We start from the raw sequence: 24,970 nt of genomic DNA on the forward strand, positions 1-24,970 counted from the left end.
ATCAGATCATTTAAAATAAAATTGAAAGTTCTTATCAAGGCTACACAGGGATGTTTCGGTACTCACCACTTCCTAACTGGAGAAGTAGCTTTAGAAAGCAAAATGGATGGCAACATCCACCATTTAGGAATATCCTCTTCGACTGACTGATGCAAGCAGGGTTAGTTGTTTTTCTTTATATAAATACTCGTCCCGCCCAGGTTGTCGAGTAAGATTTATAGGCTGAGGAGGGGTGGAGGTGGGGACAATGTTGGAATTGCTTGAGTTCCTAATACCTTGCTTGGAAATAATTACACCGTGTACAGGGCGTAGCTGACTGCTTATATTTACTTATTCAACGGGCAAGTTGAATTTGTCTGCAAGATAGGTCAGAGTTCCAATACTATGCAGAACTGAGCCTCTGTGGCGCACTGCATGAGGACTGATGAGTAAGTGCAGTATTCAGGTTGACTTGACCTTAGTTGTACTAGGGTACAGGTGAGGCTGCGTACTTGGCGTGCCTCAGAGGCCGGACAGGGGAAGTAAACTGCAGTGGCCGGTGGAATGGCAAAAACAGGGGAGGATAGCAGAAAATGGAGTCAAGGGAATCGAAAGAAACTGCAGTGGGACTGACTGGAGTGCACAGGGGGTCACAACACTTCCATTAGGTGACTGGCAACAGTAAATCTAGCATGTTGTAAGGTGTATTGTAAGATATGGATCAGTGGAATGAGAAAGTCAGGGAAAGAAAGAGGCAGGATTCAAGCCAGAAAACAGATGATGATATCTAAGAGATTGCAATAAAAACAGAAAATACTGGAAAAACTCAACAGGTCTGACAGCATTTGTGGAGAGAGAAACAGAGTCTGTATGACTTCTCTCTCCACAGATGCTGTCAGGCCTGCTGAATTTTTCCAGCACTTAATGTTTTTATTTTGGATTTTCAGCATTTGCAGTATTTTGCTTTCATCCAAGAGGCTGCAGTCCACTTTCCCACTAGATTGCCAGCTATTCACCTGGCTGGTCATTCACTCTTTCCTTTGCATTGAGCAGCCTAGATACAAGAATTTAGGAACTCCAGGGTTCTGAAGAAAATGTTAACTCTGTTTCTCTCTCCACAGATGCTGCCAGATTTGCAGAGTTGTTCCAGCACTTTTTTCACTTCAGATCTCCAGCATCTGCAGTGTTTTGCTTTTTCAACAATTTCCGATGATAACCTCTGCTGACATTTTTTTCAGATAGCAGCTGCTAATGGTTCTGCTATTTGCATATACAACTCTTTTAGACCCATCTTTTTTTTTACTTGTTCCATTATCATCTCATTTTGCCTTGCACCACCTTCTCTTCTGCCATTTAAACTCATGCTTTTTATACTATTGCAAACCCCTTTTGCTGTTTCCTCCCCTCCCTTTTTCCCTGCCTCTGAATTTGCTTAAAACATATTACATCTTTTTCTTTCTCCACTTCTGACAAAAGACCACTGACTCCCAGAGGTGCTGCTGTGTATTTAAGCATTTGCCTTGAGACTTAGGAAATAATGCTAAGGTTGGGCAGAGTCAACATGGATTTATGAAAGAGAAATCCTGTTTAACAAAACTGTTTTGAGGATGCAGCTAGCAGAATAGATAAGAGGGAATGGGTGGATGTGGTGTGGTTAGATTTTCAGAATGCTTTGAAAAGGTCCCACACAAGAGGTTAGTAAACAAAATTAGAGCACTTTGATTGGGGAGGAATATACTGGCATGGATTGAGAACTGGTTAACGGACGGAAGTAGGAATAAATGGGTTATTTTCAGGTTGGCAGGCTGTGACTAGTGGGGTAATGCAAGGATCAGTGCTTGGGCCCCAGCTATTCACAATCTATTTATTGGATGTGGGGATTAGATGTGATAGTTCCAAATTGGCAGTTGACACAAAACTAGGTGGAAGTGTGAGTTTTGAAGAGGATGCAAAGACACTTCAAGGAGATTTGGAGAGGCTAAGCAAATGGGCAGAAATTTTGCAGATGGAATGCAATGTGGAGAAATGTGAGGTTATCCATGTTGGTAGGAAAAACAGAAGTTCAGAGTATTTCTTATGGTGGGAGGCTAGGAAGTGTTGAACTTCAAAGGACTTGGGTGTTGTTGTTCATGAATCACTTAAAGCTAACGTGCAGGTACAGCAAGCAATTAAAAAGACAGATGATATGTTGGCCTTTATTACATGAGGATTTGGTATAGGAGTAAAGATGTCCTACTGCAATTATACAGAGCCTTGATGAGGCAGCACCTGGAGTATAGTGTGCAGTTCTGGTCTCCTTACCAAAGGAAAGATATGCTTGTCATAGAGGGAGTGCCACAAACGTTTATCAGACAAATTCCTGGGATGGAGAGATTGTCCTATGAGGAAAGATTAAATAGACTGGGCCTTTATTCTCTGGAGTTTGGAAGAATGAGAGGTGATCTAAATGAAACGTGCAAAATTCTTACAGGGCTTGTCAAAATAGATGTGGGAAGGATATTTCCCCTGGTTGGGAGGTCTAGAATCAGGGGACACAGTCTCAGAATAAGGGGCAGGTCATTTAGGACTGAGCTGAGGAGGAATTTCTTCACTCAGAGAGTGTTGAATCTTAGGAGTTCTCTGCCCCAGAGGGCTGTGGAGGCTCAGTCGTTGAGTATGTTCAAGACTGAGTTTTATAGATTTTTACATATTAAAAACATCAAGGGATATGGGGATAGAGCAGGATAATGGTGTTGAAGTAGAAAATTTACCATGATCTCATTGAATGGTGGAGTAGGCTCGAGGGGCTGAATGGCCTGCTCCTGTTTTTTATGTTCTTGTGTATAGCAAGGCTAGCAGTATACTTTGAAAAAGTGAAAACAAAGCTCAATAAAAAGCTTTACTGCACAAACTAGCTCATTGTTAAAACACTGTGATATTAGTCTGATTGTTGATGAGTTGAATTGCAACAGGGCTTTCCCATTACAGTACTTATTTCAATGTATACTGCCATCTATAAGATAAACAGCACATTACTGATCCATGCAGTTAGTTCTTTTTAAATAGTCTCAATCTTTAAAGCGCAGATGTGTTTGGTTCTTCAGGTTTATTAACTAAGGTAACAAGGAGGTTGGGCACCTTTGAAGAGCTTTGACTTTATTTATTTTGGAAATTACATTTGCTAGGTAATAGTTCAGCACTTTTTGAAGTGTAGACAATGGTAGCTTTTAATCAGTTCCTGTGCTGCAATTACAGGAATTATTTTTCCACTTTTTTCTGGATAGTTATTCACTTGAGAACAGATTCAAGTTACTTCAGAACAAGGGAGTGTGGCACAAAGCTAATGACCCCAACCATCCCTCCAGCACTGACTCTGTATGCAATATTTGCAATTGGTTAAGCAAATCAAGACTAGGCCTTAATGTAACATATGAGATGACATCAAACTAGACTGTAAACCATTGTTTTCACTTGCTAAACACTCAACCGTTGAAGCAATGGGAGAACCCATCATCATCAATCCATGAAGCAGAAAAGGATGTGATATGTGTTTGATCCCTGTCCAGTATTGGCGCTTGTGTCACCTGGTTCCCCAGAGTGGAATATCTTTGGGCCTGAATAACAAAAGCCAATAGGGTAGCAAGAAAGAACAAATTTTAAATTAAATAGCATGTTTCATGACCTCGGGGTATTCCAAAGCACTTTACAGCCAATTAAGTTTTTGTTAAAGTGTAATCACTGCTGTAACAAGAGGAAATATACAGAAAACATGAACTATTTGAGAGTGCATACATTGTAATAATCCAACTCAAATGTTATCTGAAAACACAACGCAGAGAATTTTCTCCCTGTTGGGAGGGCATGGACGGGTGTGCAGCCATTTTATGTGGGTGGGCCAATTAAGACCCGCCCAGCGTGATGCGCACCTGCTCTCTGTGGGGGCGGGGGGAGGAGGGCCTCAGAGATTATTTTCTTTATGAAAACCTCAAATAAAATAGAAAAAATTATTCAGTCATGTCCCCTCATGTGACAGTGTCATATGAGCTGGGACACGTCAATGAATTTTAATAAAAAAATGTATTTAATTAATAAACACTTAATGAAACCTCTTCCCACCCATGGATTAGGTTTCATGATAAATATGAAAGCTGCTTGGGTTCTTTGCCTGCCCGCCAACCTTAAGGTTGGATGGGCAGCCCTGAGAAGCAGTTTAATTAGTTAATTAGTGGCCTTAATAGGCCTTTGACAGTACGGTGGGCATGCAGCCGACTCAGCTGCGTGCCCGCCGAACTGAGGATCAGAATGATGCGCGACAACGTCAGGACGCACGTTTGATGTCACCGCAAGTCAATTTACGTGTCGGCGAGCGGGGTCCTCCCCTGCAAGCCGACCAGAAGATTCAGGCCAAGGTGGCAACATGAGCAGTTCATAGTTTGTCTGTACCCTGAGACTTAGATTGCTGTGGTGTTCTTCCTTGGTACCTGTTAACTTTCTGCTGCATAATAATACTTAATTTTATAAGTTTTAAAATTCAGTTTTGCGTATGTTGTATGACAGTAGCAGCAGCCAAGAACTGACTGAAACTGCTGCTCCACTGCATGTTATTGGTGCTTGATGCCATATGATCCACAGGAAGAAACATTTAATGCTGAAGTTTCAAACTTCTCACTAAATAATCAAAGTTAATTTGTAAGAAATTTATTGCTTATTCTCTATCTACAAGGCTTGATTTCTTGCCGTTTTCAAAGCCATTTAAACCCTTGGAATGCAATAAACTGTCAACAGTGAATCTGCTGCTGTTCACTGTAATGCACTTTTGTGGTTATACAGAGACCAAAGTCTGTCCTCTGGACTCATATTGAATGTGCATGGATTGCTCAAGTTGCTCCATTTATATACTGGGTGCTTCCATCTTTCTGTTCGAAAAATGCAGGGTGCTCTTTTTGCCCATGAAGCCCATCCATGCAATCTTATTATTTTCGAATTGACGTAGAGCAACTCTTGTTTGGAGAAAACTCAGTTTGTGACTGCAGTGTATGGTACTTAACAACAGATGCACCAGATGAAAAAGGAATTTAATATGCCGACCTTTACTAGTCTGGACCTTCATGAGTGGTGTGAATTAGTTTAGTTTTGCTAGAATAGCTTGACGTTCAAATTCCTTTCAAATCTAGTGTGAATAACATTTAATCTATTGGACAAGAACAGCTGGGCCATGTCTTGGAGAAATGATGGAGTTTAGCTTTGATCAGTGTAATGTAAATGTTATTCTTGAGTGATACCAGCATCTTTCTCTTATCAGTGTACTGCTAGTGTGGCTAGTTTTTGATCAGCTTAATGTGATTGAGGCTGTAAATTGATAGAATTCTGGAGCCAGACTTTAATCATTTGATTTTAAATATAGCGTGATGAATCAGTGTGGTGCCACTGTGGCTTTGGAGTGATTACAGTTCAGTTTTCCTTTAATCTGCATAGGGTGTTTTTTGGCCAGTGAGAGAGTTGAGGGGGTGGGAAAGGGCATGGAGGGTGGGGGGGTGGGGGGGGGGGCGGGGTGGGTGGTGGTCATTACATGTGGAGTGGCAGCTCACTCCCCTAATGCTTGGCTGCCTGTAGTGCTGAAATGTGAGGTCCAAGCTGAGCAATACTCTTCTCATTATTATTCATTCTGCGAATATGGGCAAGGCCAACATTTATTGTAAAGGCAGTGGTGGGCCTTCTTCTTGAACCACTGCAGTCCGTGTGGTAAAGATATGCCGACAATGCTTAGGCAGGGAGTTCCAGGATTTTGACCTGGTGATAATGGAGGAATGGTGACCTATGTTCAATTCAGGATGGTGTGTCAGTTGGAGATAGCATAGATCGTGGTGTTTTTAAAAAATTATTCATGAGATGTGGACTTTGCTGCCTGGGCCAGCATTTATTGCCCATCCTTAGTTGCCTTCTTGAACTGCTGCAGTCCCTGTGGTATAGGTACACCCACAGTGCTGGGAGGGAAGGAGTTCCAGGATTTTGACAGTGAAGGAACAGCAATATATTTCCAAGTCAGAATGGTGAGTGACTTAGAGGGCAACTTCCAGGTGATGGTGTTCCCATCTATCTGCAGCACCTATCCTTTTAGATGGTAGTGGTCATGGGTTTGGAAGGTGCTGTCGAAGGAGTCTTGGTGAGTTCCTGCAGTGCATCTTGTAGATGGAACACACTGCTGCTACTGTGCGTTGATAGTGGAGGGAGTGAATGTTTGTGTTTGGGATGCCAATCAAGCAGGCAGCTTTGTCCTGGATGGTGTCAAGCTTTTTGAGTGTTGTGGGAGCTGTGCTCATCCAGGTAAGTGGAGAGCATTCCAGCACACTCCTGACTTGTGCCTTGTAGATGCTGGACAGGCTTTGGGGAGTCAGGAGGTGAGTTACTCGCCACAGGATTCCTAGCCTCTGACGTGCTCTTGTAGCTACAGTATTTATATGGCTAGTCCAGTTCAGTTCCTGGTCAATGTTAACCCCCAGGATCTTGATAGTGGGGGATTCATTGATGGTGCCATTGAACAGCAAGGGGCGATGGCTAGATTGTCTCTTGTTGGAGATGGTCATTGCCTGGCACTTATGTGGTGCGAATGTTACTTGCCACTTGTCAGCCCAAGCCTGGATATTGTCCAGGTCTTGCTGCATTTGGACATGATGTGGTGTATAAGTCAACCCACATATAAGATGACCTTATTTATTTGGCACCAAAATTCATGGCTTTGCATAGACTTGGCATATAAGTTAATTCACTCCCCCACTCCCCCTTTTCAGCTATGAAATACTATATTAACATTAATAGCTCACTTCAATTTTTCACCCCAGAAATGCATATTTTACTTACCTTATAGTGTAAGTTGGTGCATGGGATGAAGCAGGTGGTAAGGGCTGTGTTGAGAAGAAGATGTGCAGGAATTTAAGACGTCCACATAGAACAGACCCCAGTTGGCGAGTGACAAACAGAAATGGGTCCTCCAGCAAAAAGAATGAAGCACGAAGCTTGTTTCAAGCGGAAAGACGTGATGTTTGCTCACTTGTCAAATAATTGCTGCAGCGAGGGAATTTAGTATGAGTGAAAATCTGATGCATGAATGGAAGATGAAAAATTCTGTCCTGAAGAAGATGCCCAGGACCAAACATGCCATCTGAACTGGGACCAGCCACTGGCCTGATCTTGAGAAGCATTTATCAGAATGGGTCCTCGAAAATCGTTAGAATGGTTACGTTGTCACCAGAAATGAAATGCGTATGTACATACGTAAGAGAGCCAAACCTAACCCTTGAGTCCAGCAAAGCTTTCAGACCAACAGCTGGTTGGTGTAGCCGCTTTGTGGAACAAAACAGCCCAGCATTACAACAGAAAACAAAGGTTGCTCAGAGACTGTGAAGAGACCTTGATGCCAAAATTACCAGTTTCCAGCAGTTCATCATCAGACAGCAGCAAAAAACACAAGTACCCGTTAAGACACATTGGCAACATGGATGGAGCACCCATTTTGATATGGCCAGCAGCTAAACTGTGGAATGAAAAGGTTCAAAACAGTTCCAGTGAAAATGACAGGGCATGAGAAAACAAGATTCACAGTGGTATGAGCCTGGATGTTTGGCAGAATGAAATTAAAACCTATGGTAATTTTCCAACATAAAACCATGCCGACCATAAAGTTTCTTGCAGGTGTTTTTTTGTGCATGTCCATGACAGCGTTTGGATGGATGAAGATGGAATGAAGTTATGGATCAATATTGTATGGAATAGGCATCCCAGTGGCCTACGTAAAGAATGCAGTGTATAAATGTGGGACATGTTCAGATCCCACATAACCAATTACATCAATAGGTGCCAATGAAGAAATAATACTGACATTTCAGTTATACCTGAAGATAAGGCTGAAGAATTTGCAACAATCTTCACAGATGCCGGTCTTCAGCCAATTCGATTAATTCCGTGTGACATCAGGAAACGGCTTAAGGCACTGGATACTGCCAAGGCCATGGGCCCGGACAACATTCCAACAATAGTAATGAAGAATCATGTTGGCCAGGGGCTGCAGCCAAACTGCTGACACAGGCAAAAGCAACTTTTGACCTGAAGTAACCTGAGTCCAGTCACTGGCCTGAGCTGGCTGGAACCGTTTGAAGTAGCTGTGTTTCTTGAAAAACAAAGGGAATGTGATAAGGCACAAGTCCTTATTTAGAAAAGGAGTAATGAGGTAATGCTACCTAAGTCCTTGGGACAGAGCCAATGAGAAGATGCCACAGACTAGGCAAACAAGCCTAAACCAAAGGGAGAGAGACAGCACAGCTTGAAGAGATAAGATTCAGTATAAGAGTGGAGAGTTTCAGGCATGGAGCCAGCGAAGACTCCGGAGAACAACCATTGCGGAAGTGGAAGAACCTATGTCAGCAACGTAGAGACAACGTCGAAAGAGAGAGAGAACGGAATGCCTGGCCAGCATCAGCTCTCCTTTTCGGGTATTAGATTTTATATTCTGTGACCACTCAGGGAGTGTCAGAGAAATCTGGTGGGTGTGCATTTAGATCCTAGTTTGCATGCCTATATTTAACCAGACATATAAGATATATGTACATGATCTAACAATATGAATAAAGTGAATTTAGAGTTAAGAGAGAATTGACTCTTCTCCTCTTTGTACTAAGCCAATAACCATTACCGGTGATCTCCGGCAACATATTTGGCGTTCCTGGGTGGGCTCGAGAATAAATCTCTCCATTGAGACAACGGGAGACTCGAGCCAAACCAAGTTGGCAAAATACTCAGAGAACAGGAGTTTGGGTTAATTCATAGCTACTAACATAAGATGATGAATCAAAGGGAATCTCCAAGCCTTGGGGACTTGGATTGTTTTGACTGGAAGGGACTCCTCCAAAAATACGTAATAGGGAAGTGGCTGCAATACGGGGAGTATGCGGGTCTCATTGGTGACAAGGAAAAACCCGCTGGGGAGACCCTTTGGAGAATTGTGCAAACAAATATGTCAGATAAGAAATTTAAAAAGGTACAGAAGTCCGTAGCGATCGGATGTCTATTTGAGGAATGGATAGAATGCCGACAGCAGGCTAGGAGGGAGAGAGTCAGACTAGAGGAAGAGAATAAAAAACTCCGTGTGGAGATAGCCCAACTTAGTGAGAAGGTAACTGATTTAAAGGGACTGAGAAATGCGGATTTGATGCACATGAACTAATATCAGTTACAGTGCGAAAAATTGGCTCATGAAAAGAGTAAGAGAGAGGGAGAAGCCCAAGCAGCTAAAGCTGAGGTGGAGGGATGGAAACAACAATGTAGTGATTTAAAAGCTGCTATGAATGTGATTCACAGAGCAGCTCAGGAAAAGAAGAGCAGTACCAAAATGTCAGAAACTGATAGTGAGGCTGCACAAAGGGGCATACTGCGTGCTTTCGCACCCTGAAGAGGTGAAGAAAATGGTCAAGGGGATATAGATTGGGATGATTTAGCAGACGGGGCAGATAGATACAGCAGCGGTGACGGGGAACTTCCACCAGAGGATCCACCGCTGGCATATATTCCAGAGCTGGAAAAACCGTCTGCCCCAATGGCCCCCCCAGAAACCACTAGAGCACAAGTGGGGGCAGATGGCCAGGGGCAAGCCGGCCTGAATATGACATATTCCACCCCACTTGGGGTACAAGAATTGAGGGATATTGTGAAAGATATTGGGACGTGTGCGCCCGGGGATGATTCTGGGGAGTGTTCCTAGCGGTCAGGCAACAGAGAGGGGTACACGGCTTAGACGATGCTGAGGAAAGAAAATTAATTCTTGTGTGCCTAGTCCCACATATACACTCCACCCTACCGGAGGAACAAAAACTTGGTAGAGGCACAAATGAGGCCTTAAAGAACCAGATATTATCTGTCATGGGCGATAACAGAGGGGACTCAGTGTAGGCGCTAATGAAATGCTATCAAAGAAAAGGTGGCACCCCACCGCATTTTCTGCTTGTATTTGGGCGGTGTTTCAAGGAGTCTACGGCCTAGATAGGGATAATTTACAGCCGGAGGTTAGGAACCAATGGCTGAGAACACTAGTTTGCATGGCACTGAGGAGTCGAGGAAAGCATTAGATCAGTTTGATCCCACTAATGCGCACATACAGAGCCCTGGATAATTAGGAAGATGGTTAGAGTATGGGAAAGGGAAACACCAAAACTACCCAAGACATCCAGGGACAGAGCAATGCCTGTTAAGAATCAGGTGACAACCTGGAGAAATGAAGTGAGGGGACCTACTCAGAGGGAACCCCCTCCAGCTTATCAGACAGTAGGTAGAGGTAGAGGAAAAGGAAACTTCTTGGGAATGGGGAGAACTCAGGGCAAAGTGTCCAGATGATATAACTGTGGCCAAGAGGGACACTGTGCAAGGGACTGCCTGAACCCGAGACAAGAGAATGCAGGTCGTGGAGGAAACCAGAGCTTACCTGTGGAAGGGCCGAATAGACCAAGCCCTCAGTGTGATATGATAGAAATACCACCAAGTTCCGGGTTGTACACCAAACTGCAATGACGGTCTCAGGCCTCTCCATTATGAGTGTGTGATACACGGTGGGATGATATGGGGAGACCCCTAGTGAATGGTAGGGTTGGAGGCCGCCCTGTTACATACCTTTGGGACATGGGGGTCCGGAACCACCGTTAACACCACTCAGATCAGTGACATAGATTGGAAAATTCAAAACAAAATTATTCTAAGCAGATTCACAGGGCATTCACAAGTAGGGTATGTGAGTATACAGTTGGAAGTCGGTGTGGGAGACATAGTGATCAAGCATTCGGTGGTCCTTATCAAATTACCCAGAGAACAAGAACACATATTAGGGAGTGACGATATGGCCAAAGCGGGACTCTGCTTTGACCCCGTTAATTGTATGATTTGGCAAATGCCTTTGGGCATAGGCAGTATAAATCACACACTCGTCCCGTTGGGGGAATATCAGGATAGGATATGCACGATCGGGGAAATGTGGATAGAACCAGGAAAAATGAGTGACGATCGTGAAGTACAACAAATTATCGCACAAAACTCAATAGTATTTGCCCGACATAAATATGATTGTGGGAAAATGACTGGAAGTGTGTGTATACAAGGTCCAGACCCCAAACCACAAAAGCAGTACGGTTTCCCAAAACAAGCAGAAGAAGAGATAGGGAAGGTGATACAGAGTCTGCTGCAGCAAGGGATATTAAGACCAATAGCTTCTATTAACAACGTGCCTATTTGGCTGGTGAGGAAACCCGACGGTAGCTGGCGACTAATGATAGACTACAGAGAATTAAATAAAATCACCCTGTTAACAGCCCCTACTGTAGCAACTAGCCCAGAGACAGTAGTTTGACAAAATGAGGATGCGCAATGGTTTACGGTTTTGGACATAAGTAACGGTTTTTGGTCTATTCCACAGGAGAAAGAATGTCAATATAAATTTGCGTTTACTTTCCAAGGACAGCAATATACATGGACTGCCCTGCCGCAGGGATTTCACAATTCCCTGTCCATATTTCACCAATGGCTGAGGGAAGGGTTAAAAGGATTCTCGAGGCCTGAATGTCTAGTGCAGTATGTAGACGACTTACTCCTACAAACTAAAACCAAAAAGGAACATTATTACTGCTAAGTGAATTACTGCAGTTGTTACATGACCTCGGATTAAAGATTAACCCTAAAAAAGCGCAAATCATGAAACAAAAAATTACTTGGGAAAGATTCTGACACCAGGGAAGAGGTACATTGACAAGCGAAGGATAGAGACGGTTGGCAGACTCCCTGTTCTGCGGGATGTAAAAGGGTTAAGGTCCTTCTTAGGCTTGGTGGGATATTGCAGGAACCATATTGATGGATTCGCCACAAAAGCGGCCCCGCTAATGGAATTATTAAAAAAGAATGTGGCCTGGGAGTGGGAAACAGAACTTACCCAGGCCATGACTGCTCCGAAGCAAGCGCTAGCTGCTGCGCCTGCTCTGAAAACCCCAAATCCAACTGAGCCGTTTTCATTGGAGGTGGCTACCACAGACACCACCCTTTCAGCAGTTCTATTACAGGAGACCAAAGAGAAATTACGACCAGTAGCGTATGCCTCACGCATGCTCTCACCAGTAGAGCAGGGGTATACGATATGCAAAAAGCACTTGCTAGCTGTATTTTGGGCAGTGCAGCATTTTACCTATATAGTGGGACTAAACCCACTTACAACGTTAACAGAACACACCCCCGTACAGCTACTGTAAGACAGAAGGATTAAGGATGGTGCAGTTAGCCAAAATAGAATCGCTAGATAGACATTGTTGCTGCAAGGGAGAAATATAACTGTAAAGGGGTTAAAAACCACTATTATGTTAGTAGACAACTTCGTTTATCAGGGAGAAAAACATGAGTGTCAATTGATGATAGGAAATGACCCTAAGGGCGCAACTGTATCAAAGAAAAAGGGGGAGAGTAAGACGGGGCCTGAAAGCAGAAAAACTAAGGAAACAGGAAAGGAAGAACCCTATTTTAAAATTTTTGTGGATGGCTCTTCATCAGTACAGGATGGGAAAGGAGAACTGGCTGTGGGATATACATGGAGGATGAACATGGACAGGAAAGATATAGTGCGGCTTTGAAATTACCTAAAACCATGAGTGCGCAGGCAGCAGAACTAGCAGCCGTCACATATGTGGTTGGCCACCCAGGATACTTTCTGCCTAGATCAATCATATATTCTGATAGCATGTATGTCTGTAACAGCCTCACAGAACATTTGCCCCTATGGGAAGAGAGAGGATTTGTCTCACCGGATGGAAGGCCCCTTCCTTCGGCCCTGCTATTACGGTACATCTTTGAAGAAGCACAGGGGAGAGGATTTGGGGTCACAAAAGTGAAAGCTCATTCAAAACTATCTTCTGAAGAGAACAGGAAAGATGATGAACTAGCCAAGTAAGTAGACAGGAATGGGGAAATCCGGGGCCAGACAGAGAAGTAGGTCAAAGGAATGGATTTAATGGAGGAGCAAAAGAAAGATGGAGAATTGAAAAAAACTAATAGAAGGAGCAGAGTCAGACACATACAAAAGGCACGAGGGGGTCTATATTCAAGAAGGAGTGGTTTTATGTGAGGGAAAATTTGTGGTGCCAGAGGGGGGATGAAACCAAATTATCCACTGGTACCATGACTTATGGGGACATAAAGGGACGGAGAGCACCCTGGATCAGATAAAGGAGGTGTGCTGGTGGCCCGGAATGAAAGGTGACATGGAACACTACTTCAAGAATTGTTTGATCTGTGCACTACACAACCCCGATAGAAATGTTAGGAAAGGGGCCCTCTGACATACTAGACCAGTAGAAGGGCCTTGGACTAATTTACAGATAGACTATGTAGAAACCCTTCCCCCCAATCCAGGAGGATACAAGTACATTCTAGTAATAGTGGATACCTTCACTAAATGGGTGGAAGCTTTTCCGACCAGAACAAACACAACCAAAATTACGTCGAAAATTCTATTAGAAAAGGTGTTTACCTGTTGGGGTTTACCCTGAAGCATAGAATCAGATCAGGGAACACATTTTACAGCCCAAGTAATGCAAGATGTTATGACTTTTTGGGGTCAGACAGATTCCACATACCCTATAGACCACAGTCTAGTGGAATTGTAGAAAGAATGAATCAGACATTGAAAAACATGATAGCCAAAATGGTGCAGCAGCACAAGACAACCTGGCAGGTCATTTTGCCCTCTGTGCTGATGATAATCAGGAATACCATGGATTCATCAACAAGCTACACTCCTTATAGACTCATGACAGGAAGGGACATGAAAGGAATGGATGGGTTGGTAGGTTTGGATTTGTCCGAACCTGAGGTAGACCACATTATATCAGAAAAATGGGTACAACAGTTAGTAGAAACAGTAAAAGAAGCAAATTATGTAGCCGCTCACCGACAGGGAAAAAAGAAACAGCAAAGCAAGGCTTATTTTGACGCAAAAGCCAGCCCGATAGAGTTGAGCCCTGGACAAACAGTAATGATTAGAATATACCAGCCCATCCCATTCTTGAGTCCAAAGTTTGCTGGCCCCTATGAGATAGTAGATAAAGCTAGCCCATCTGTATACAAGATATTAACGACACCAGATAAGATACCAGGCTGGTATCACATTAATCAGCTAAAGTTAGTGGGAGAAAAACAAGATAATCACCATTGCTATGTGCTGCTTGATGCTAATGATGTTCCGAATTCTGAAGGTCAAGGAGATCAAGAACGGACCAGTTACAGATCAAAGAGGAGGTGATTGAAAACAAATTTGATACTGTCAGCTCACATGCAAAGGTGAATCCAGGGAAAAAAAATGAAAGAAAAATAAAACAAAGAGGGGGAGTAAGTGGGTTAGAAGAAATGGATGGTTAGAATCTGAAACAAATTGGGAACAGGATATGGACGGTCTGACTCAGTATATAGAGAGACTGGACTTAAAATAGTACTCAAAAGATACTGTAAATAAGAACAGAAATTACACTTGTTCATTACAGGTCCAGCCTAAAATGAAGGGGATAATGCATTTTGTTGCTATTGGATTGACCATCATCAGAACTGCTGTTGAAACTGCCTTGGAGCCGTCATAACGAATGAATGTGCCTGAAGCAGTGTCTACGAAGAGGGATATCCCGAGACCAGGAACAACTTTGCTCTGCAGAATAAGACAGTCCAAACTAACAAAGGGAAAAGAGAAGACTTAAATTTGTATTATACGGGAATGGATGGGTTAACGTGCACGGGAAAAACTTTGAGTATCCGGAGGGAGTAGGAGCACAGTTTTCATGCAACGAATTTCTAGAAGTGACATTGGTGGTAATCCCAGAGGAAAAAAAATCATAAGTCAATTTGTGGGTCCATTTATTAAGTGACCATCAGGGAGCAACGGTCGAGGTAAAATTATGGTCCATTGGGACCACACCTATGTGCATATTGACTGGGGTAGCGACTCATACCGGAGATGTCCATTCTGCCTGTTAACAGCCAGTCCTTTTTACAATACGCCCTTTTGGGACAAACGTATTACATAGCCACAGCGGCTATGAACTATAACAAAGGATGGAAACAGTGCCCTCTGGAAGGACACAATGTGGCCATAAACAATGTGACCTTAGACCTGGTTATCGGTGGACAAGTTCTGCCTAAGCCAATAATGAGGATGGTAATAAATGAAAACCTCACAGTCCAAAGTACCGATATAGACCAAGATCTGTGGAAATATGTTCCTACTGAACAACCACCTATTCCGCACCTGACTGCAGATTGGACGCAAATAGCGAAGGAAGCCAATGAGATAATTCAGCAATGGACTAAACATACTAAAATAATTAGAACTCATGCTGATAAAGCAGAGGAACTGCAACAGGACCCCGGGTTCTGGGATAAGTTTTGGAATTGGGGATCTAATGTTCAAATACATCCATGGGTCAGGATCTTATCACATGCTGCTGTAGTTGTGATGATATGTGCATTAATACTTGTCATATTCAACATATATCAGCTTAGAAGGTGGAAAATTGAAATTTTGTACCGATTGAATGTTAGTGCTATAATGAAATAGAAGAAACGATGATCAGTATAAGGACACTGAAATATATTTTATATACGCTTCTCTTTTATATTTTTATATAACCATATGATATTGCGGATGTAACATGCCCATTGGGGGAGAATGACAACCTCAGGAGCGGTACACAGAAAGGGAGAATAATGATCCTAAGATAAGTATCTTTGGATCAAAAGGGGGGAGATGTTGGCCAGGGGCTGCAGCCGAACTGCTGACACAGGCAAAAGCAACTTTTGACCTGAGGTAACCTGAGTCCAGTCACTGGCCTGAGCTGGCTGGAACTGTTTGAAGTAGCTGTGTTTCTTGAAAATCAAAGGGAATGTGATAAGACACAAGTCCTTATTTAGAAAAGGAGTAATGAGGTAATGCTACTTAAATCCTTGGGACAGAGCCAATGAGAAGATGCCGCAGACTAGGCAAACAAGCCTAAACCAAAGGGAGAGAGACAGCGCAGCTCAAAGAGATAAGACTCAGTATAAGAGTGGAGAGTTTCAGGCGTGAAGCCAGTGAAGACTCTGGAGAACAACCATCGCGGAAGTGGAAGAACTTATGTCAGCAGCGTAGAGACAACGTCGAAAGAGAGAGAACGGAATGCCTGGTCAGTGTCAGCTCTCCTTTTTGGGTATTAGTTTTTATATTCTGTGACCACTCAGGGGATGTCGGAGAAACCTAGTGGATGTGCGTTCAGATCCTAGTTTGGGTACAAGACTATATAACCTGGTGCAAACTGCATGTCTATATCTAACCAGATGTATAAGCTATATGTGTATGATCTAACGATGTGAAAAAAGTGAATTTAGAGTTAAGAGAGAATTGACTCTTCTCCTCTTTGTACAAAGCCAATAACTATTACCGATGACCTCTGGCAACAACTCATGTTCCAGAACTTGCCGTGTCCCTAGCCAAGCTGTTCTAGTCCAGGTACAAGACTGGCATCTATCCGCCAATGTGGAAAGTTGCCCAGGTATGTCCTGCACACAAAAGCAGAACAAATCCAACCTGGGCGATTACTGCCCATCAGTTTACTCTCCAACATCGGTAATGTAATGGAAGGGGTTATCAACAGCACTATCAAGCAACACCTGTTTAGCAATAACTTGCTCACTAACGCTCAGCTTGGGTTCCACCAGGGTCATTCAGCTTCTGACCTTATTACTGCCTTGGTTCAAACATGGGCAAAAGAGCTGAATTCCAGAGGTGAGGTTAGAGTTACTACCCTTGACATCAAGTCAGCATTTGACCGAGTGTGGCATCAAGAAGCCTTAGCAAAACTGGAGTCAATGGGAATCAGGGGGAAGACTCTCCACTGGTTGGAGTCATACCTAGCACATAGGAATATCTCTGTGGTTGTTGGAGGTCAATCATCTCAGTCCCAGGACATCACTGCAGGAGTTCCTCAGATAGTATCCTAGGCCCAAGCATCTTCAGCTGCTTCCTCAATGACCTTCCTTCCATCATAAGGTCAGAAGTGGGGATGTTTGCTGATGATTGCACAATGTTCAGCACCATTCGTGCCTCCTCAAATACTGAAGCAGTCCATGTCTAAATGCAGCAAGACCTGGACAATATCCAGGCTTGGGCTGACAAGTGGCAAGTTACATTTGTGCCACACAAGTGCCAGGCAATAACCATTTCCAACAAGGGAGAATCTAACGATCGTCCTTTAACATTCAATGGCATTACTATCACTGAATCCCCCACTATCAACATTCTGGGGCTTATCATTGACCAGAAACTGAACTGGACTAGCCATACAAATACTGTGGCTATAAGAGCAGGTCAGAGGCTAGGAATCATTCGAGGAGTAACTCACCTCTGGCTCCCCAAAGCCTGTCCACCATCTACAAGGCACAAGTCAGGAGTGTGATGTCCCCACTTGCCTAGATGAGTGCAGCTCCAACAACACCCAAGAAGCTCAACACCATCCAGGACAAAGCAGCCCACTTGATTGGCACCCCATCCACAAACATTTACTACCTTCACCACTGACGCACAGTGGCAGCAGTGTGTACCATCTACAAATACACTGTAGGAACTCACCAAGGCTTCTTCAGCAGCACCTTCTAAACACACGATTGCTACCATCTAGAAGGACAAGCACCGTAGACACATGGGAATACCATCACCTGGAAGTTCCCCTTCAAGCCACTCACCATTCTGACTTGGAAATATATCGCTATTCCTTCATTGTCGCTGGGTCAAAATCCTGGAACTCCCTCCCTAACAGCACTGTGGGTGTGCCTACACCACATGGATTGCAGCGGTTCAAGAAGGCAGCTCACCACCACCTTCTCAAGGGCAATTAAGCAAGTAAATGCTGGCCCAGCCGGCGAAGTCCACATCCCATGAATGAATAAGAAAATATATACTGGAGCATCTGATGTCCGTAGTTCAACCTTTGGATGCGTGCCTCAACAAGCCGTTCAAGGATTACGTTCATACCAAATGGAATAGGTGAATGGTTAATGGAGAAAAACTTTCACAAAGAGTGGAAACGTGCGCTGTCCTGCTTGATGTTTTGTGTGGTTTCATTATCAAATAATGTCATGCTTTTGGTGCACAAAATGTCATCAGATCATCAAAAAATGTGTAATATTCAACTTAATGGATGGAGAGGAAGATAATTTGTTGTGGAGGGGTGATTTTGAAAACAAAAGCACCAAATCTGATCCAGAGTGGGATCCTTATGTTGATGTCATAGCGAAAGTGAGCTCTTTGTGTCAGATGCTGCGTACAGTTAATTTGCTGATTTTAAAACGCTTTGATTGGTGGAAAGGTATCTTTGTGCAATGAATTCATTCAATAAACTGTACGACATTAATTTATTATAAATTACCGGTGTTATTTGTTTCACATTTCAAAATGTGACCACCCATGGTTCACATTTTATATTCAGCATATAAGTTGACCCCTGTTTTTTGGAACTTCAAAGGTCAAGTTATATGCCACAATCTATGGTAATGGTATTCCACTGCCCTTCTAGGCTGTGGAGCTGATGGTTTTGGGGGTTTTGATGAAGATACAATTGATGATGGCTCCATGGTTATCATTACTGAAACTAGCTTTCAATTCCAACTTTATCATTAACTGCATGTAAATTTCATTAGTTGCCGTGATGGGATTTGAACCCATGTCCCAGAGCACTAGCCCCAGGTCTCTAGATTATTAGCCAATGATATTACCATTACACCACCATCTTCCCATTGTGTCTGATTCTCGTCATCACACTTCAGGAAAGATGTGAAGTTCCTTGAGCGAATGCAGAGGATATTTACCAGAATGGTCCTAGGGATGGGGGCTTTAGTTACAGCGTTAGGTTGGAAAAGCTAGGGTTGTTCTTCTTGGAGCAAGGGAGATTTGACAGAGGTGGAGAAGATTATGACAGGCTTAGATAAGGGAGACAAGGGAAACCTCTTCCCATTAGGTGATGGTACAAGGACTAGGAGATGCAAATTTAAGATTTTGATTAAGAGATGCAGGGGGACTGTGAAGTAGACCTTTTTTACACAGCATGTGATAATGACCTGGAACATGATTCCCATGAGGGTGGTGGAAGTAGAAACAACCAATGATTTCAAAATGAAATTGAATGGACACTCGCAAGGAATAAACTTGCAGAATTAACGGGATTGAGCAGAGGAGGGGTACTGACGGGATTGCTCCATGGGAAGCTGGTATGGACTCGATGGGCTAAATAGTCTCCACCTGCACTGTAAATAACTATATGGGCAGAATCATCCAAGATTTGCACAAAGTGTGGTAGTGGGTGAGAAAAAGGACATTTTACCCACCGCAATGGTGGCTTTTTGTACCGTATTGGCCCATTCTTGGTGCACTCTGCCTCATTAATTATGCATTCCTGGGAAACACGTCAGATAGCTGATGGGGCAGCCTCCTATTCATCTGCCCTGCCATCACCTCAGCCTTCATTAATCCGGGCACCATATTTAAAGGGCGCCCTTGCACAGAGTTAGCTCTCTCTAGGGGATCAGAAGCTGCTATAAAGTCATGGCTGCCAAGGGGAGGAAGCATGCTGCCCCCAAATTTAGCAACCCCTCCCTTGGGCACCTACTGAATGCTGTGGAGGCCCGCCATGAAGTCCCCTAACCCCGCTCTGGATGAAGACCAGCAAGCAACGTCACCAATCCAGCACAGGAGGCGGTGGCAACTGTGGTCAGCGTCAATGCCAGGCATAAGAGGATAGCCACACAGTACCGAAAAAAGATGAATAATCTTTTCCATTTCGCCAGGGTAAGTCACTCTTCTCATCACTATCAACTCACGCACTCGCAAACCCATCACCCATCCACAGGGATCTCACTCACTGCCAGTTCAAGGGACATCACCATTCAATCTCTCACATGCCTTCATCTGCCCTGAGGACTCTGCCCTCATCCCATCCATGACACCACTCACCACCCAGACATGCCAGGCATCCTTCTCATCTGGCCTGGCAGGCATCCTGTTTACACTCTCTCCAACTGTATTCATGCAGGACAAACTAGCACACAACAAAAAGTAAAGGTCGCAGGCTGATGGAGGAATGCCCAACATCATGGTCCTCACAGGCTTTGAAAAATAGAGTATTCCAGCTGGCCAGCGGCGATCGGGACCTTTCCTGTGCTGACGGTGAGGTCAGGGGTGCTCAACCAAGTGAGGATCCAGCAGTACAACATCCACCAGACAACCGTGCTGAGAGTCATTTCCCCTGTTCCGCAGTCCCCTGTCCTGCCCTATCTCTCTTTGCTTTTGCAGGCACATCCAGGAAGCAGCTGGGGGGTCCATGACCCAGGTCATTGAGTCAAGCCTGAAGGCACCTCGGAAGAAGTTTCTGATGACACCCTAGTTGAAGACCCATCACTGCGTTCACCCACACCCTCCATCAGCGCAGAGACACACACATTGGTGGCACCTAGTTCTAGAGTAGCCTTTGGGTCAAAATCTGGTGAGCACATCGCACTGTCTGATCCACAGCAGGCAGTGGCAGGGACTTCACAGGTTTCCGGCACTCAAAGGACTGCTGCAGACCAGAAATCTGATGAATCTGAGTCAGATGATGAGCCTTTGGATTCGGTCGTACCTCAGTTGCTGTAGCTGCAAAGGCAAGCTCAGGAAGGGGTGTCAGCTGCACGTCTCAGATTGCAAGGCACAATGGAAGGACGAGTCCATCTACCTTTAGTCTGAGGTGATAGCATGGCATGCCAACATATTGAGGTCAACACTGGCAGCCACCATTAAGACCTTGGTCCAGGACATCGCTCCCGTACTGCTGTGTGGGATGAACTCCATCGCTGACGCCATAGGTCGCCTCCAACAGCGTCAACGCGAGAGGGGTGCGGAACAGCTCGACCTCACTTCAGTTTCCCCTTCTTCTCAAGAAGTCAGCCAGGGGCCCTTGGGCACCCATAGGGAGGAGGATCAGCAGGTGCACACCCCAGGGCCATCCACCCAGGTGACTCCGGGGTTGTCTGACCCATTCGAATCCCCTCTTTCTGTGACCTCAGCAGCTCCAGCTCCACCGGCCGAGGAAGGTGCCACTGCCACACAGCAGGACCCCGAAAGCAGGCCAGGGTCCTCTACGTATCAGCTCTCCAGTGGACGTCAGTCAACGTCACCATAGACGGGGCGCAGCAGTCAGCAGGCTGCCTTCATCTCCACTGTGATGGGAGATCTCCAAGATGTAGTGGCAGGATTAGGAAGGTTAAGAAAATGTAGTTGCACAGCCTGGGCATGGATGTTAATCACTTATACATAATGTTCAGTATTTTAAATAAACTCCCAAGAATGTCTCCTTACCTATGGCTCCTTGTTATGATGAACAGTGTTTGTGTCACTCAGATGTGAAACCTTAGTTCCTGTACAAGATAAAGGCAGGTGTCTCAGTCCAGGGCATTTTCCCTGTGCAGTATGTAACCTTCAGACCAAAGTGATGGCCCGGCTTCACACTCACTGGACACATTACTGATGCCTGCAACTCAATGGTGCTTGTCATTGCTGCCAGAATGTCGTGGGCAGGTGTCACAGTGTTCTCTCATTCTCTCTGTGTGCTCTCAGCACTTTTAAGGTGTATCTGGCCCCCCATCGCTTCAGAATCTGTGACAGGTGATGCTGTGCTCCTGAAGGGACAGGTGCTGAAGGCAGACAAAGGATCAGGTGCATTTAAATTTTCTTGACTGCATCTCCATGATATGACTCTGATCACAGAGCACAATTGAACTGCCCTCAACCAGAGGACCTCTTGAGCATGCCTGCCTCATCTAGCCAATCGATGGCCTCATCACTGGTATCCTCGCCTTCAAGGACCTCATCAGCATTCTTCCCTTCAAGGACCTCCTCAGGATACGTGCAGCTCCTCCATCTCCTCCTCAGCCAGGTCCTCCGCCCTTTGCAGGTTGTGGAGCACACATCGAGCGATGATGATGCGTGACACCCCCTGGGGACTGTATTGCAGTGCTTCACCAGACCTGTCAAGGCACCAGAACCTCTTTTTCAAAATGCCTATCTTTTTCTCCACCAAAGACTGGGTCGCGGCATGAACCTCATTGTACCGTTGCTCCTGAGGCAATCTGACATTTCCACATGGATGTCATCAGCCATGTCCTCTGTGGGTAGCCCTGGTCCCCATGGAGCTAACCCTGCAGCCTCTCTGGATCCTGGAAGATGTCAGATATCTGAGACCTGCTAAGGATGTAGGAGTCATGGATGCTCCCTGGGAATTGTGTGCAGACCTGTAGGATGTGTTTATGGTGATCGCACACCAGCTGAACATCCAGTGAGGTGGAAGCCCTTGCGGTTGATGTAGTTGACAGCTTGTTGCCACAGAGGTCTAAGCACCATGTGAGTGCAATCAATGACATCCTGCACCTGTGGGAAACCAGAGGTGTGTGCAAATCCCAGCGCTCTTGCTTCCTGGCTTTCCCAATCCCGGGCAAAATACACAAAACTTCACGAAGATGGCATCCTAGACCTCCCAGATACACTTGTGCGTGGAGGCTTGTGAAATCCCACACAAGTCACCTCTGGAGCCCTGCAAGGAGCCAGTGGTGTAAAAATTGAGTGCCGTGTTCACTTTCATAGCCGCTGGTAGTGGATGCCCTCCATGTCCCCGTGGCACCAAATCCTGCAACAGGTGGCATACGTGACCAACCAGTTCCCTAGACATGCGCAATCTTTGATGACACTGATTCTCAGTCATCTGCAGGAATGACAGGTACCATCTATAGACCCTGGGTCCAGCGAAACGCCGATGAGCGACAGCTCTCTGCGGATCTTCAGCTGTATGCGCAGCATGTCCTGCTGGCCCTTCATCTTGCTGGAGGTGCTTCTCCCTTTGCCAAGCCAGGCGCCTTCACTGCCCTCTTCTTCTTCTTCTCTGCTCCCTATAAGCCATGAGGCATACCACTAAATCACCAGGCTTCATGATCCAGATCAAAAACAAAAACAAAAATACCTGGAAAAACTCAGCAGGTCTGGCAGAATCTGTGGAGAGGAACACAGTTAAAGTTTCGAGTCCGAATGACCCTTCAACAGAACTTAGTAAAAATAGAAGAGAGGTGAAATATAAGCTGGTTTAAGGGGGGTGGTGGGACAAGTAGAGCTGGATAGAGGGCCAGTGATAGGTGGAGATAGTCAAAAGATATCATAGACCAAAGGACAAAGAGGTGTTGAAGGTGGTGATGGTATTTTAAGGAATGTGCTAATTAAGGGTAGAAAGCAGGACAAGCAAGGTACAGATAGCTCTAGTGTGGGTGGGGTGGGGTGGGGTGAAGGATCCTTACATTCCTTAGATAATATCACCACCTTCAACACCTCTTTGTCCTTTTGTCTATGACATCTTTTGGTTATCTCCACCTATCACTGGCCCTCTATCCAGCTCTACTTGTCCCGCACCCCCCTTAAACCAGCTTATATTTCACCTCTCTTCTATTTTTACTTAATTCTGTTGAAGGGTCATTCGGACTCGAAATGTTAACTGTGTTCCTCCCCACAGATGCTGCCAGACCTGCTGAGTTTTTCAGGTATTTTTGTTTTTGTTTTCGTTTTGGATTTCCAGCATCTGCAGTTTTTTGCTTTTACCAATGATCCTGATGTTCTCCTCCTGCATGTTCAAAGAGAGAGACGCGAGGGTTAGCATATGTGTCCTAAGAACCTCTCTTGGTTAAATCTGAAGGCCCCTTCACGCATGTAGGAGAGTGCTGGCCACTACTTGGATGGCCAGTGTGTAGTGTGCCCAATGGTTGTCCGAAACCCCACCCACTTCTGTCCCACTCCACCTGACCAATTGGAGGCAGCTTTGCCCACTGGACTGCATGCTGTGCTCTCAGCTCAGGCGCAGGCATTCTCCTATCCCACACTGCAAGGCTGCACTGTTAGCCTGAACCATATTGGATACTGGTCCACACCTTAATAAAGTCATTGCAAAGGGCTCTGAGCACCTCCACCAGTGACTGTGCCATGGCCATCTTTTGCAATGGAATTGTACAACTTGCCCAGCCGGCCAATTGCTCTGCTTCCTCCTAAAACATACAGTAATTTGCAGTCTGCACCTGAGGGGTGAAAGGCTCTGGAGTATTTGTTGGCACTTTCATGCTTTTACATGGTTTAGGTGGGCAGAAAAGCTTCAGAGGCCCGACTCCAAGCATGTCAATGGAGTTGCAGCTGAACGGTCTCAGCTGCAGAAGAATGCTCGCCTTTGACAAGCTTTTTCAAGCGTGTGGCCGCTTCCCTCAACCCTCCACCCTCACCTTCCCGGCATCACCAGGGAGTGGGTCAGTGTTTACAGGGCATCGCCAGACATTCTGTCAGTATTTACAGTGCATCACCAGGAGAGTGTGTCCGTATTTACTGGGCATCAGCAGAGAGTGTTAATGCAGATGTGCACTAACATGCACCAGACTGTTCAGGTTCACCGAAGTAAAATTTAAAAATTCAATTCTGAACTGGACAGGTCCCTTAACAAGCTTAAAGAGCTTAAGAGGCCATTAATTGGTGGCAATTGTGTTTCCCACTCACTGCTCCCCATCGCCACTGCTCCCCCCACCACCCCCACAACCACACTGGCCCTTTGAAAGTTGCAAATTGTTCCAGAGGCAGCAGGATCCTGAGACACATCCCGACCCTTGAGAATCTGGCTCATAATGTCTGACCCCTTGAACAATGTAGCTAATGGCAGACAACAGTTGTGGATTTTCATCACAACAGGGGTCACACCATTCAGGAAGATTTCTAGTTTGTCCCAATGGAAGAACATAAACCTTATCACCTGTTTGCAAGTATCTAGCCAGGAGTGTTTTTCAGTAGGAGTAAATGGGTATTAATTTCTGATAGGTAAGCAATAATATCACTCTGCATACTAAGAGTAAATCGTTTCCTTTCTTTTTTCCACTTTTG

At 44.9% G+C, this 24,970-nt stretch overlaps 1 protein-coding gene across 3 annotated transcripts in view; it reads right to left on the bottom strand.

The window, feature by feature from the left end:
• LOC121281097 (glutamine synthetase) overlaps positions 1 to 24,970 on the bottom strand; it is a 68,199-nt gene that overhangs the window by 14,503 nt on the left and 28,726 nt on the right. For 2 of the 3 annotated variants that reach the window (XM_041193771.1, XM_041193773.1), the window contains exon 1: positions 67 to 216. The exons of the other annotated variant lie outside the window; for it this stretch is intronic. The gene's annotated coding sequence lies outside the window, so the exon portion shown is untranslated. Of the gene's footprint in view, positions 1 to 66; positions 217 to 24,970 lie in introns of those variants that run through there. 3 annotated transcript variants of the gene reach the window in all.

The sequence above is a fragment of the Carcharodon carcharias genome, chromosome 8 (genome assembly GCF_017639515.1).
Source record: "Carcharodon carcharias isolate sCarCar2 chromosome 8, sCarCar2.pri, whole genome shotgun sequence".
NCBI classification, from domain to species: Eukaryota; Metazoa; Chordata; class Chondrichthyes; order Lamniformes; family Lamnidae; genus Carcharodon; species Carcharodon carcharias.